General features: G+C 35.3%; 1 protein-coding gene across 49 annotated transcripts in view; it reads right to left on the bottom strand.

The window, feature by feature from the left end:
- Positions 1-15,441, bottom strand: part of RIMS1 (regulating synaptic membrane exocytosis 1) — a 487,750-nt gene that overhangs the window by 80,643 nt on the left and 391,666 nt on the right. The window lies entirely within an intron of this gene.

Raw genomic sequence — 15,441 nt, 5'->3', positions numbered from 1 at the left:
AGTATAAATAAGTGTGAATCAATGAAATTATGGTAATAGACAATTTAGAAACTCATTTCAACAAGAATTAAAAAAAAAGACTGATAAATTAGAATCACTTTCTAAATATTCAACACACCAAAAGAATCTGGAGGTCTACTAAGACTCCATAATAAGCCTGAAAAGGGACCAGTAATATAAGGCATATTGAAAGATGGCTGTAATATACATAAATTCACAATACTGTTTGCAAAATGCTAAAAGTAAACCCAAACTATTTGAATCAATATACAACTTACTAATCACAAATTGAATACAAACAGAAATCTGCTGATCAACATTAAGAGACAATTCCCAGGTATCTATCTCAAAATTTTCAGTAGTTAAAATACAGGGCTGATGACTGACAACTAAATTGTATCAAATACCTCCTGACCATGTCTAGTGGACCTATTTGGATAATAAACATCAGTTAGAACTGAGGGATGCACTCAAGTTAGATCACTATTTATATTCAATCCCTTCAAATATTCCAGCCTTTCAGAATTAATTGCCTCCGTGTAATTCTTACTGAATTTCACTCATACACACATACGCACATGTGTGAGGCTATAAGTAGTCTCTGGTATTGAGGATGTACATACATTTTGTTAGTATATTCTAGGTAATAGACTTATTCCTAAGTATTTCTTGTTTCTGATTGTATTATACTAATGGTATTTTACAAATTTAATTTCCTAAAGTTTTTTTGCTAGTACCTAAAAATACAATCAATTTTTGTATTTTGACATTGTATCCAGTGACTTTACTAAATTCACTTATTAATTCCAATAGTTGTTTTATAGATTCGTTTGAGTTTTTTATATGAAGAATCATATAAACTGTGAATAATGACAATTTAAATTCTTCATTTGTAATCTTTATAGCTTTTATTAATGTATTTTTTTTTGCTATATTGCTATACTGACAGGTCCAATACTGGCTAGGGCCATGTGAATAATGTTTAATAGAAGTTGTGGGAATGGCCTATGAAATTGGGGCAAAAGTGTTCAGTATTTCACTATTAAATATAATGCTTATTGTAGGGTTACTGTAGATAACAGTATTTTATCGTCTTAAGAAAGTTCTTCGTTTGCTAAGATCTTTTATCATATGTATGTGCTGAATTTTATCAAATGCTTTTTTTCCTGTATCTCTTGAGATGATCATATATTTCTTTCATTCTGCAATGAATTACATAGAGAAAAATGTTAAACAAATTTTGCATTCATGGAACAAAAAATTTTTGTCATAATGTATTTTTATTCTCTCAATATCTATCTATCTACCTAGATTCAATTTGCTAAAATTTTGTTTTATCTATTTTAATGAGAGATTTTGGTTTGTAATTTTCCTGTCTTCTAATGTCCTTATCAAATTTATCAAAGATAGGCTGGCCTCACAAAAAGATTTAGGAAGTATTTTTACTTGAACTTTTTATTCTCTAGAGTAATTGGTATATGCCTGAGAGCATTCATTCCTTAAATACTTGGAATAATTTACCAGTGAATCCACATGGGTGAGGAGTTTTCCTTTTGGGAACATTAAAATAATTACAGAATCATTAAAAAATAGATATCTGACTCTTCAAAGTTTTTATTCTTTCTTACCTCATGTTTAGTAAGTTGTACTTTCCAAGAAATTTGTACAGCTCATCTAAGTCAGGGTTAGGCAAACTTATTTTGTAAAGAGCCAGATAGTAAATATTTTAGGCTTTGTGGGCCAGATTGTCTCTGCTGCAATTACTCAACCTTACTATCATGGTGGGTAAAGAGCCATAGATAATATATAAGCAAATGAGCATAGATGTGCTCCAATAAACCTTTATTCACAAAAAAAAGGGCAGTGGGCCAGATTTGGCTTGCCAGTCATAGTTTGGCTAACCCTGATCTGAACTGTAAAACTTACTGGCATACTACTGTTTATACCATTTAAATATTTATGTATCCTACACTGATATCTCCCTTTTTTCATGTCATGACGTTGGTTATAAGTATTAGTCCATTTACTTTTGATACAATTACTGAGATAGCTGGAATTGACCCTATCACTTGCCACTTATTTTTAATCACCATGTTTCTTCTTTTTTCTTCACCTCCATTTTTGCCTAACTAGATTAATTCGGTATCTTTCTCTCTACTATTAGCATCTGAGTTATGTATTCTTCTATTATTTATTAGTGGATACCCTAAGGATTAAAAACATATATACCTCGACTTATCAGAAAATTCCTTAAATTAGATATTTTATCACTTTCAGAAGAATGCAAAAACTTTAGAACAGCTTGATTTCATTTCCTTCCTCTCCATCTTTTATGCAAGTGTTTTATGTATTTTACTTCTATGCATTCTTTTTTGAGAGAGCGAGAAGGCGCATGTGCGCCCGCACGAGTGGTAGGGGAGGGGCAAAGGGAGAGGGAGAGAGAATCTTAAGCAGGTTCCATGCCCAGTGGATCATGACCTGAGCTGAAATCAAGAGTCCGATGCTTAACCGACTGAACCACCCAGGTGCCCGCTTCCACATGTTTTAACTACCACAAGATGTTGTTATCATCATTAACTCTTTCTAGTGTTCATTCTTTCCTCAAATTTAGTGCTTCCAACTGGGGACATTTTCCTTCAACATGGAGTGCAGGTCTACTGGTGATGAATTCTCCTACCTGTTTTATTCCTTCCTCCCTTCCTCCCTCCTTTCCTTCCTTCCTTCCTCCCTCCCTGCCTCCCTTCGTTCCTTGTCTGTAGGATATTTTTGCTGGATAATATTTACTAAGCATAAAATTTTAGGCTGGAAGATTTCTTTGTTTTGTTTTTTGTTTGATTTTTTTTTTTTCCCTATAGCATTCTTCCTTTTGGTCATTCCATTGCTTTTTTGGCTTTCATAGAATCTACTGAAATTTCAGCCAGTCTTATTGCTTCAGTGAACTTCATGTCTCTTTCTTTCCCCTGAGATTCTTTTAAGAAACGTTTTTTTCTTTAGTTTTCAGTACTTTGATCATGATATTGGTAAACTTTTTTCCCTCTTTTTACATCCTGGTATTTTTAAAAGGTTTTTGGATTCATAATTTGATGTATTTCATCAGTTTTGGAAAACTCTCAGCTAGTACCTTGGTTTTTAAGTATTGTTACTGTCATTTCCTCTCCTTCTGGGATCCAAATTATATGTAGATTAGACCTTTTCATTAGGGCCCACGTGTCTTGTATGTCCTCCAATTTACTTCCTGTTTTCTCTTTGTGCATCGATTTATATACTTTTCATTGACCAGCTCAAGAATTCTCCGTTCTACTGCTTCTAATATGCCATTAAACCCACCTATTAAATTTTTGTTTTGTATCTTTTAGTTTTAGAATTGCCATTTAACTTTTTTTTAGAATGGGTTCCAGGTCTCTGCAGAAAACATCCATTATCCTTTGTTTTCTGGAACATATTAATCATGGATATTTGAAGGCCCTATATGAAAACTCTGCTGTTGGTTTTTATTCATTTGGTCCTTTTCTATTTAATTTTTAAATCATGCCTTATAAATTTTAATTAGATGCCAGACACTGGGAATGTTTGCTCTCTTGTTTTCCTTCAATAAGGGTAAAATTTTCTTTTGGTTGGCAGAGAGAAGTTATCTTGTTCCTATTCAGAGCTGGGTTTAAAGCTCTGCTGTTACTCATAGAGTGTAATGCATAACCCCAGAGTTTGGCCCTTCTGGAATTTGTATGAGAAACTAAAGGTACTTTTCAAGCCCCTCTGACTGTGGAACTTGAAGGTGATCTGTGTCTCCTCAGCCCTGAGCACCCACTGGAATCTTTGCTCAGCTCTTTAATCTTCTAGCCACCGCTTTTTGGTTCCTTGGAGTCTTTCCCTTTGGATGCTCACCTCGGGAGTCAACAAATTACTTTAGGAGAATCTGTAGCAAGTTTTGGAGCCCTCCATGCACAGTTTCCAGCTCCTTTCCTTTGTCAGTTCCTGACCTGTGATCTGCCTCCTCAGTCCAGTACCAATCCTGCTTTCTGCTTGGGCTATATCCCATGTCACTGAACTGCAAAGTACCTTCAGAGAAAGCTGGGGTAAATTTGGCACTTACATCATGTTCTTCCCTTCTTTCAAAGATTGAAGCCCTTCAAATTTCTGCCTGTTTTATTCCTTCCAAATACCCTCAAACATTTGCTTGTTTGTTTTTGCTGGTTTGGAGGTGGGAAGGTTAGTCTGATACAAACTATATTACCATGCCTGGAACTGGAAGAACTGTGTCATCTTATTGCTTAGTTTTGAATGATGGTAGAATTATCCAGACCAGTGATGTTTTCAAAATCTCTAAAGGTTAGTAATGAAGATTTACATATTGTAATTGTGCTATAGCAATTTCTTTCTTTGTGAACTACACCAAATAACTTTTGCCGTATCGATCCCTATGTGTCCCCCTAACAGCCTCTCTGCCATAGCAAACTTGTGAGGCTTCTCTGAGGTGATGTCATCTGCTACTCTGAAGCATAAAACATCATTTCAGTGTTTTCCAGTGCTAAAACTGTCCCAAGTTATCACAGATTCTAGACGGGAAATTTTTTGATTAGGCTTTCCAAAGCTGTGCCATTTATTTTAGAGAGCTCTACATTCTATTCAGTAGGTGAATAAGTCAGCATCTACTCTTGATGTTTGCCTCATTTTAGTCCAGATTTCACTGATTTTGAAAGTTGTTTTTTTATCATTTATAATTTAAGGATGTGGTTGTCTCCTAGGTTCATGCTAGATCAGGTTATTAGTATCTTTCTTAAAAAACTTGGGTAGTTTTCAGCTGGCAATTAGAGAGAAATAAAAACCTCTGTTCTCTGTAATCTTCAGTGCATGATCATGGAGTTCTATGTAGGAAGCAAAATCAGTCAGTCTTGATGACTCATTTCAGTATGCAATCTCAACGGGAGTGGTATGCTTCCAAATAATAACTGGTTCTTGGTGGAGGTAAGAGGGGTAAACATTTCTTAGATAAAATGGCTTGTGGTCCTCTAAAGAGCCACAGTATATAAACAGATACAGTGTAATTTGTGACATTAAAAGGTCACCTGGGAAGGATAATTAGGAAAATAACATCTAAAGGCTCCTTAGGGGGTTGATAATGGCAAAAGCATTGAGGAACAATGCATTAGGAGGAGGACGGGAGAGGGTTAAAATTAGGGTGGCTTCCAGTTTTTTGATTTGGGAACCAGGTGGATAATGGGGTGGGAGGAATATAATTACTCTGTTCAAATACTAAGTAAGCCAATATGTTTTTATATTTGTTTTAAGAAATATCTTAGGATCTCAATGACTGCAAATAGATAGTTAAAAATATAGATCTTCATGTATTTCCAGGCTATTATAAATGCAATTAAATATGTGTTTGTACACACACACACACAGTTCAACAAAAGCTGGTGTACAATATTCAGTGAATACCAAAACATTAAAAAATAATCTTGTATCACACATTTCTTATCTATCAATATGACTGGATGAGAAACTTCCTAAATACATGCTGTAGACAACTTGTATTGATTGCTTATGCGTAACTTATGTAAGCTCTAAATCTTCTCCATGGACATGGATCTGTCTCTACCTTCAATATACCCACACATCTTTGCTCAGTGCCACACTGTCCATGAAATTATTTTTTAAGATTTTATTTATTTATTTGACAGAGAGAGAGAGACAGCTAGAGAGGGAACATAAGCAGGGGGAGTGGGAGAGGGAGCAGGGAGCCCGATGTGGGGCTCGATCCCATCTTTTTTGTAGGTGTTTTATATATTTTACTTCTATGCATTCTTTTTTGAGAGACTGAGAAGGCGCCATCATGACCTGAGCCCACGGCAGATGCTTAATGACTGAGCCACCCAGGCGCCCTGTCCATGAAATTCTAATTACAGTTGACTCTTGAACAATGTGGGGGCCAAGAACACTGACACCCTACACAGTCAAAAATCTGCCTATAACCTTTGGTTTCCCCTAAAACTTCAAATACTAATAGTCTACTGTTAACTAGAAACCTTGCCGATAAACATAAATAGTTGATTAACATATTTTGTGTATTATGCATAGTATAATGAGAAAAGAAAACATTAGTAAGAAACTCACAAAGAAGACAAAATATACTGTATATGCTGAAAAAAAGTCCACATATGAGTGGACCTGTGCAGTTCAAACCCATGCTGTTCAAGGGCTCACTGAACTTGTGGTGCAGTGACCATTCACCAAGGTGTAGCAATTATTTTCTAACAATCTGTGGAATGTGAAGACCTATAATTTTTCCTACTGTTTTGTTTTTTGCTTATCAGCAACCTGTATTGGACATGCCTCCCAGTTACACTGCTACCACGGGAATAAAGAAGGTCATAGACATTTGCTTGTGTCCAGTGTAACCTATTCAGTATCCTGTCATCTTGGCCACAGCTGACTGAATCAAGGATTGGCATCTGAGTTGAAAGTAGCCTTTAAGGGCAGGAAGACAGCCTACAGGGGCGCCTGGGTGGCTCAGTCCGTTAAGCATCTGCCGTGGGCTCAGGTCATGATCCCAGCATCCTGGGATCCTGGGATTGAGCCGGAGATTGAGCTGGCATCGGGCTCTCTGCTCAGTGGGGAGCCTGCTTCTCCCTCTCTCTCTGCTGCTCTCTCTGCTTGTGCTCTCTTGCTATCAAATAAATAAAATCTTAAAAAAAAAAAAAAGAGGAAAACAGCCTACAGACTGTCCAGGCTTTGGACCTCTAATTAAGAGATGCTCTTTATTTGATGATTACTAATCGCTCCTTTTATCAGAGGAGCGATTTTCCTTCCTTAAATTCCAACACCCTCTGAGTTCCCAGAATCTCTTTCTCTATCTTAGCTGTAACCTCCCGTTACTTCTTACACGATTTCTCCATGCCCCAGCTACCATTCTTCCTCGCATCTCAAGTGGTCCTTTCTCAGCTGGAGCTCCTCTCTGTCCGCATTTTCCTGCCCTCAGCTCCCTTCGTCTTCTTCCTTGGTGTTCCTGACTGCTATTTTCTCAACACTTAGACCTCACTGCCACTTCAAGATCCAGTTTTCTTTGCCTTTCCCTGACATTTGCTCTCTACCTTGGGATAAAGTCCCTAGGTCCATAGTTCTTGCTTTTTACACCTGCAATTATTTTTTTATTCATTAATTTCATTTTAAAGATTACTCTTTAAGTAAATTTAAAAACTCAAGAAAATAGTAATACCTTAAATATTAAACATCTATTCTAGCAATGTGGTAGATGATCCATTCTGAATATCTTTTCACTCCCAAATGCCTAGAAATTATGTGAAAATTACAACAAATACGCATTAGAATACAAACCCAGTTTCAGAAGAAAGGTAAATCCCCTTAGCCAAAAGACCAAGAGGGAACTGAAAACAGGTTGCTGAATGGATTATGAATGCCTTGGGAGGTTTTGTAGAGAAATTTAGGGCAGGCCCAGGGGGGAGTCAGAACTGAAATGCCTATGCTGAGTGAAATAAGTCAATCAGAGAAAGACATGTATCATATGACCTCACTGATATGAGGAATTCTTAATCTCAGGAACAAACTGAGGGTTGCTGGAGTGGTCGGGGGTGGGAGGGATGGGGTGGCTGGGTGATAGACATTGGGGAGGGTATGTGCTACGGTTGAGCGCTGTGAATTGTGTAAGACTGTTGAATCACAGATCTGTACTTCTGAAACAAATAACGCAACATATTTTAAGAAAAAAGAAACAGAAGAAGATAGCAGGAGAGGAAGAATGAAGGGGAGTAAGTCAGAGGGGGAGACGAACCAGGAGAGATGATGGACTCTGAAAAACAAACAGAGGTTTCTAGAGGGGAGGAGGGTAGGGGGATGGGTTAGCCTGGTGATGGGTATTAAAGAGGGCACGTTCTGCATGGAGCACTGGGTGTTATATGTAAACAATGAATCGTGGAACACTACATCAAAAACTAATGATGTAATGTATGGTGACTAACAATAAAATAAAGTTAATAAAAAAATAATAAACGTATTTGTACTTATGGCAAAATTATGAAAGTGACACACGAAATAGGGGAAGTTTGGAGAGCACTGGTTCAAAGTAAAAGGATATTGTATCCATTCCAAATAACAGGATAATTGCCACAGAAGTTTGAATATTTACCCAAAGAGAGGGTATTTAATATTGATAACCAGAGTTCATGCCTGGTGACCAATAAAACAATTAGCTGCCAGTCAACATAATACAGCGAGGTTTATAATCTCCACTTGGTTCTCCAATGTGCAAATATAAACATGTAAACACAGTGTGTTAAATAGAAACCTAAGAATCTGTTAGAAATTTTCCATTATATATTTTTTGGCATAAAAATATAGTAACAATTTGCGTTCTTCTCAAAACAGTCTTCCTGCTATTTGGTAGCTACTATAGTGCTGAGCATCCTTAATATAGCTGGTCTGTGTGGTAATACAACACATCAAAGACAAAAGGGTGACATAACTGGCCCTTGAGGAAGTCCTCGTGTGCTCTGAAGATTATATAGCATTGAAGCAAAGTTAGTCAACATCTTAGCAACAGGGGGTTTCTTATACCTAAGACTGATCTCTTATAGAAGCAAAACATTCCCGTATCTGGCATGAATCCAAATGGTGGTACTGCTGGACATTGGTCATAACCCCACACTAAAAACACTGTTCCTCACCTTTTCTCAATGGCAAAGATTACAACTACAAACAGATCCTATACAGTGACGAGGAATTTGAATTCTGGGGACAGATTTTTCTCTCTTTGAAAAGTATTCCCAGGGAATAAAATGCTTGCATTTGAAAGTTGCTCTAATATTGTCAATTCACCTTAGGATTTATCACTTATGTTATTTTCCTTGCATTTAAAAGATGTCTAAACTTTATACATCTTTAATAATATGTTATACTGAAGATGTGCTGTTAGCAGCATATAAGTTAACTTCTTATATATTGTGGGGAAAATAAGAATAAGGCAGGGAGAATTATATTCTTGTTTTAACAATAGAATATTAAACATGCAACTCCTTTTAGGTTAAATTAAATTAGAAAATTACTGGAAAAAATTTACACACATTCATATATAGACTTGAATAAATTTTTCATACTTTCTTCCAAAGACACACTGACTTATTTTTCTAATTAAAGAAAATGTTCTAATTATAATTATCTATGATGTCCATTGAACATGCTCTTTAAAATATTTTAAATTTAAAAAAAGAATCTATAATTCACTTTTAACAGAAGGAATAAAACTATAGGGAAGTAGACTTCGATAAACAACATGTTGCAACATACTTTTAAAACTCCATGAACAGTGTATAGTTACTTTTCCCCCAATGAGTCCTCACTAAGATCTAATTACAATAATTTCCACAGATAGCTCCATCTTTATAAGATACTCCAGGTTGCTATTAACTTTCAAAAACTTATTATAACTGACCATTTTCATTGTCTATTGTATAGTAAGCATTTATCTCCTATTCTACTGACATTCCCAGAATTTAAGTAAATACATCTCGGTGAATCTATAATGAACTCGCAGAGTAGAAAGGTAACAAAGCAGGCTGGAGCTGTTTCAAACAAGGCCAGGGCTGCTTTACTTCAAACTGCAGTCTTAAATGGTCTGCAAGGAAGAACCTCACCAGGAAAACCTACTCACCTGTCCTAAGAGCTCTGTATCTTTGCCATTATCAAGACTGTTGTGTCACTTCATTCATAGGTCAAGCAGTATTTTGTGTATGTTATGAGTATGGTATAATTCAAATATCTGGCACATTCAGTCATATGGTATGTTAATAAGTATGGTATGGTAATTTTACTGTACCCCCTTTTAAAGGGCACATGGCACATTCTTTCTCTTTACAACTTTAATCTGGTCACAGGAAATAACAGTGGTGATGATTCAACCTTGGACTATTAAAACTAAGCTGATACTGTCAAATAAGCCATGAGAAGATCACTAAAATATCTTTTCTTTCTCAGATATTCAGTATCCAGTATCTTTCACTGTGTTCCAATTCATTCTGTCCCCATCACCAAATTGCCATGTTATTCTCCTCTCTTTCTTTTCAGTACTTTTGTAGATCTCAACAGACTGTTTTTCCATAGTACAATAGGCGAGCATGCAAAATTAAGGGTGGCTAGTTCTACGAAAAAATTCCCTCTTGATCACTCTTAATATAGTCAGTGTCAGCAGGCTTAATAATTAGTAAGTATAAGGGGCGCCTAGATGGTGCAGTAGGTCAAGCATCTGACTTTTGGTTTCAGCTCAGGTCATGATCTCAGGGTCCTGGGATCAAGCCCTGCGTCAGACCTTGTGCTCAGAGCTGAGTCCACTTGGGATGCTCTCTCCCTCTCCCTCTGCTCCTCCCGCTCATCCCACTCTTGCTCCCTCCCTCTTCTCTAAAATAAATAAATCTTTAAAAAATAATTAGTAAGCATATAAAATGAAAGTTTAATTTCTTGTTATGAGCTATAAATGTAGCAAGTGATTTTTGCAGTTAAGTATTTCTCAAATGCCATCACAAAAAAATCCAAAGATTATTTTTAAATGTTATCCTGTATTCCCTTGCTGAATTGAAGAACTATTGTGAAATAAGATACACCTGAAATTTTCTGTAACATTTTCCAAACATAACTGCAGTATCAAATTGATTTTCTGGAAGATATTAACCTATGCATTTATTTTCTATCACAATTTAAAATATCAAAATGATATAATCTATAATGTTTTAAAACCCCACATAAATATAAGTTTATAAATAAATATATAAAAACAAACATATTTCTCTCAGTATATGCTTACTATTATGCCTACTTATTTCACTCAGCATAACACCTGACACCAAATGCCAAATTTCAGTAAATTTATGGTTGTAAGACTACTATTTGTATATAGAAGATAATGTTTCTTAAAAAAAACCTCATGTCATAACAAGTACTCATATCAGTAGGTTTGAAGAAATGAATAAATGCATGAATAAAGTCTCTTACTACCTTAAAAAAATCTTTCATGTCTTTTAAACTATGAATGTAGAAAACAATTAATTTTGCTTTTGAAAATATTCTTTAAAAAGGAGATAAAAAAGGTCCAAAACTATTTGCATCAAATTTGCTTTTCAAGTTTGTTTGTTAAAATCCATCTAGCTCTAGAAAGCCAACCTTGTAGATCTAGAACATGTTACAAATGTGAATACTGTTGGAAAACAGTTGGTTTTGACAAAGCTTCTAAAATTGTATAACATCTGAGAACAGTTATAGGATTATGCTTGTATTTGCTTTTAAAACTTGGTTTTGTATAAAACATCTGAAATTTGTCTGCCTGGAAAAAAAAATCGATATATGATAAAGATGAAAAAAAAAGTTCAGAGCTAGACCAAGAAAATTCATCTCCTTTCTGGGATGACTATGTTCTTTAGATGTAAAAGTAAACACAAAGAACTCAGAAACTCAACCTATTCTTTCTGACTTCTAGTATATGCATTTTTTATTGTCAACTGTGCCACTTCTACTAATATACTGTACATATTTTCTAGTTGGATGAGAAAACATTCTTTGAGGAATATTTAAGCAAATATTAAATTAGAATTGTAAGGCACATGCAGAAAAATCTGAAAAACTCACAAGCTCAATTTTTACTGATGCTTATTTTGAGGTATTAAGTGTTGACTGTATTGTAAGAATCACCCTAACAATTATTTAAGTTTTAAACGGTTTTAATTCGTGACAATTAAAAAAATAACTTTTAATTCATTATATCTACACAAGGTTATTTACCCTAAATACAAACATCATAGTCTATTTTTTTTCCTACTATAGTTCCCTTGCATATGTAAACTTTGAAAAAATGAGATATGTTTTGGACTATTTTGAACGAACTATTCAGAATGCATCTGGAGGAAGATGCATTTCTGTGTGCATTTCTCAATTCTCATTTCTCAATTCACACAGAACCATGTGGTTTAGCTAGTGGCATACTTGAGTGGATAAGATATTTGGTGCATAATCATTTCAAACACAAAAGACTCAAGTGATGGCCCATCGATCCCTAATACTTTTTGAAAATGATATTTTAAAAATTGTTCATCAAAACATATTTATATTCCTTTTTTTAAAAGATTTTATTTATTTATTCATGAGAGACAGACAGAGAGAGAGAGAGAGAGAGGCAGAGGGAGAAGCAGTCTCCCAAGGAGCAGGGAGCCCGATGTGGGACTTGATCCCAGCATGCTGGGATTATGACCTGAGCCGAAGGCAGACGCTTAACCATCTAAGCCACCCAGGTGCCTGAAACATATTTATATTTCTTAACCTGTAAACATCCTATAAGTGCGTAATTCTATCTGTCCTCAAACAGGCTTTGAAGCAACTATATAGCCTTTTATCTTTTAGGAAGAAAGATGCTAATTATCTAAAAAAGATTTTCCCAAATTGCTTGCAAGAACTCTTCAATAATTAATAAATGTCCTTATAAAAAAAAGCATTGTGCAATAAAATAAGTTTGGTGCATATTAGAATAAGCAAAGACAAACAAGTTGTTTCAAGAGAGAACTTCTCAGGGCACCTGGGTGGCTCAGTCGTTAGGTGTCTGCCTTCGGCTCAGGTCATGGTCCCGGGGTCCTGGGATCGAGCCCCTCATCAGGCTCCCTGCTCTGCGGGAAGCCTGCTTCTCCCTCTCCCACTCCCCCTGCTTGTGTTCCCTCTCTCGCTGTGTCTCTCTCTGTCAAATAAACAAAATCTTAAAAAAAAAAAAAAGAACTTCTCAATACCTTAAAAACAATGTGTACTGCAAATCATTAATAGGAAAATGTAGTAAGCAGTGTTTGGAAAACTAGAAATTATACAGAAGGTTGTACAGCCCACTGCTCATTTCAGATGTGCTTATCTCAACATTTTCTTCGTTCATAATATACTTGGATAGAGGAAATAAAAACCGTACATGGTATTTTAAGTGCCTATATACTATGATTTTCCATAATGTAAGATTATGTCATATAGTTTCTTCCTATAGTCCTTTGTGAGAATACTAGGTATTTGGTTTACTTTTAGGATACTGAACACTGTCTTTGGAAATGCTATAATGTCTTCTAAATCCTTTTGTTGACTTCCAGAATAAAATTCATCCAATGCAATGTATAATAAAACATTTCTTGTGTCATAGGAAAATTTGACTCAAATATATACATATATGTGTATATATATAGAGAGAGAGCAAAGATATATATCTTTTGAATACATATATAATGAGAACATAAAAATAAAAATAAATTTAAACTCTTAAATAGATTATAATCTCCTTGAGTGTGTAACCTAAGTATTATACTTTAAAGTAGTGTTGGAAAATAATGATGTCCTTACACAAGATAGGAATTCAAAAGTTTGCTGCTTTTTTTTTTTAAGATTTTATTTATTTGACAGAGAGAGACACAGCGAGAGAGGGAACACAAGCAGGGGGAGTGGGAGAGGGAGAAGCAGGCTTCCCGCCGAGCAGGGAGCCCGATGTGGGGCTCGATCCCAGGACCCTGGGACCATGACCTGAGCCAAAGGCAGATGCTTAACGACTGAGCCACCCAGGTGCCCCAAGTTTGCTGCTTATTATGACATATAAATACATTCTATCATCATAATTGATCAGACTTGTTCACCTTTTATCCATGAACTTGAATAAATAGAATTTTAAAACCTATGCAGATGTTAGTTAAAAAAAAAAGAAATGAGAAGCAGCATTATATCGAGAATAATCATTCTTCACAGTGTTAGTTATGAGAACAGGGAATATTTAAAAGCTGAAGAGCCCAAACCATTGTTCTAATTAGTGAGACAGCATTTTTATATTGATGTCCTTTTTTTTTTTCATTCCATAACCTACTCTCAGGTTTTTACCACATGGTTGATGATGGATGCAGAATAACTCTGTGTGCGTGTATGTGCGTGTACAGGTGTGCTTGTGTGCCTATGAGGATATTCAGGAGGAAGAAGTCTATGAAAAGATAAGGAGACAATGTCAGAAGAAAGAGCTACCCATATCCCATATCTGATTTTTCTTCTCTATTCCTCCTAGCTAGTCTAAGAAATCACATGTGTACCACATACAGAGAATCAATCACTGGCCAAAAGTATGGGACTGCAAGAAAAGTAGTTCTTCACGTTAGCTTAAGGGGAAACTTGTTTAGTCATTAGCTTTAGTGCCTAAATTTACCTAATCCACTTATATATATATAAAAAAAAACTTCTGAGCTCCTATGTGTTCTAAACTGCAAAGAAGGGAAAGGGAAGCTGAAAACAGAAATGCCTTGAAAGAACGGATGTGTCACTAGGAAATTTATTTGTACCTTTTTTAGGTCCACCTCTATCCCCACCACCTTCAATAAGTAAGAAAAGTCATATGAATCAAGGAGACAAAGAATCCTCCAACTTTTTCTTCATCTCATATGGTTATAATTAGTGTTGATTTGTTAAACTGGCATTTTTCCCACAAAGTAACACTGGCTCCAATATACTACCATGTAGTTTCTTCTGAACCCCTTTGTATGAAATCATTGTCCCTTGTCGCACTGCCTAAAGTTTCTGTTCTTTGCTTTCTTCCTCAAAAACCACATAGCCAATTTTTTCCTAAAGATCAAGTTTTGAAGAATATTATTCCTAAAATTTCAGGAGAATGAAAATGGACCCACAAATTATTCCTGCAGTTGGCTAGTAATATGAATTCTATTCACCAGTAATATTTTATAGCAAGGGACTCAAGGTGCTTGGCTCTATTTTGAATATAGATAAAAATTACCTCAAGATTTATGGTTTTATAATTGTCTAGTAAGTTGTTTTTAGTCATCAAACGTGAAAAAGTCCTTGTTTAAGCCCTATTTATCAATACTCTTGCTAAATTGATTAGTTTTGAAACATAATCTTACTAATATTTCAATAAAAAGAAACTTTAGAATGATTTTTACCCCTGATCTCAGGCAGCTCAATGTGATTATGTCCTTTAGCTCCTCTAATTTTATCTTAAATTTTAGTGAACTTCATATTCCATTAGGACCACATGCTAAGAATATCAGAAACAGAGATAAGCATGTTCTATTAAACATCATTATCAGTTGAAATTGCTCATGTAGATTATCAGAATATGACACTGTTAATTAACAGTAAGATAATTACTCTCAATTTGTTTCAACTGGGAAATCCAGAAAGAAGGAATGTTCAAAGATATTTTATTGTACATCATCGTAATGTGTGATAATAGATTTTCAGAGTATTAGAAAGGTAATTGCTCCTATTCTGAACATTTATATTTCTTGGGCCTCTCATCAAGCCCCAAATTCCTTCAATGAGACTTCTATTTCTGATATTTCTGGAAACTAGTTAAGAACAAATATAAAATATGCCTTGTTCATATTGAGCCTGCTTTAGGTAAGATGGCACTTGGATTCCTGTGGTCTTTTC

The sequence above is a fragment of the Callorhinus ursinus genome, unplaced genomic scaffold (genome assembly GCF_003265705.2).
Source record: "Callorhinus ursinus isolate GAN/ISIS: 27379988/994484 unplaced genomic scaffold, GSC_fseal_2.0 scaffold22, whole genome shotgun sequence".
Classification (NCBI taxonomy): Eukaryota; Metazoa; Chordata; class Mammalia; order Carnivora; family Otariidae; genus Callorhinus; species Callorhinus ursinus.
Note: the sequence above shows the minus strand (reverse complement) of the source record. Positions and strands in the feature narration are given on the sequence as shown.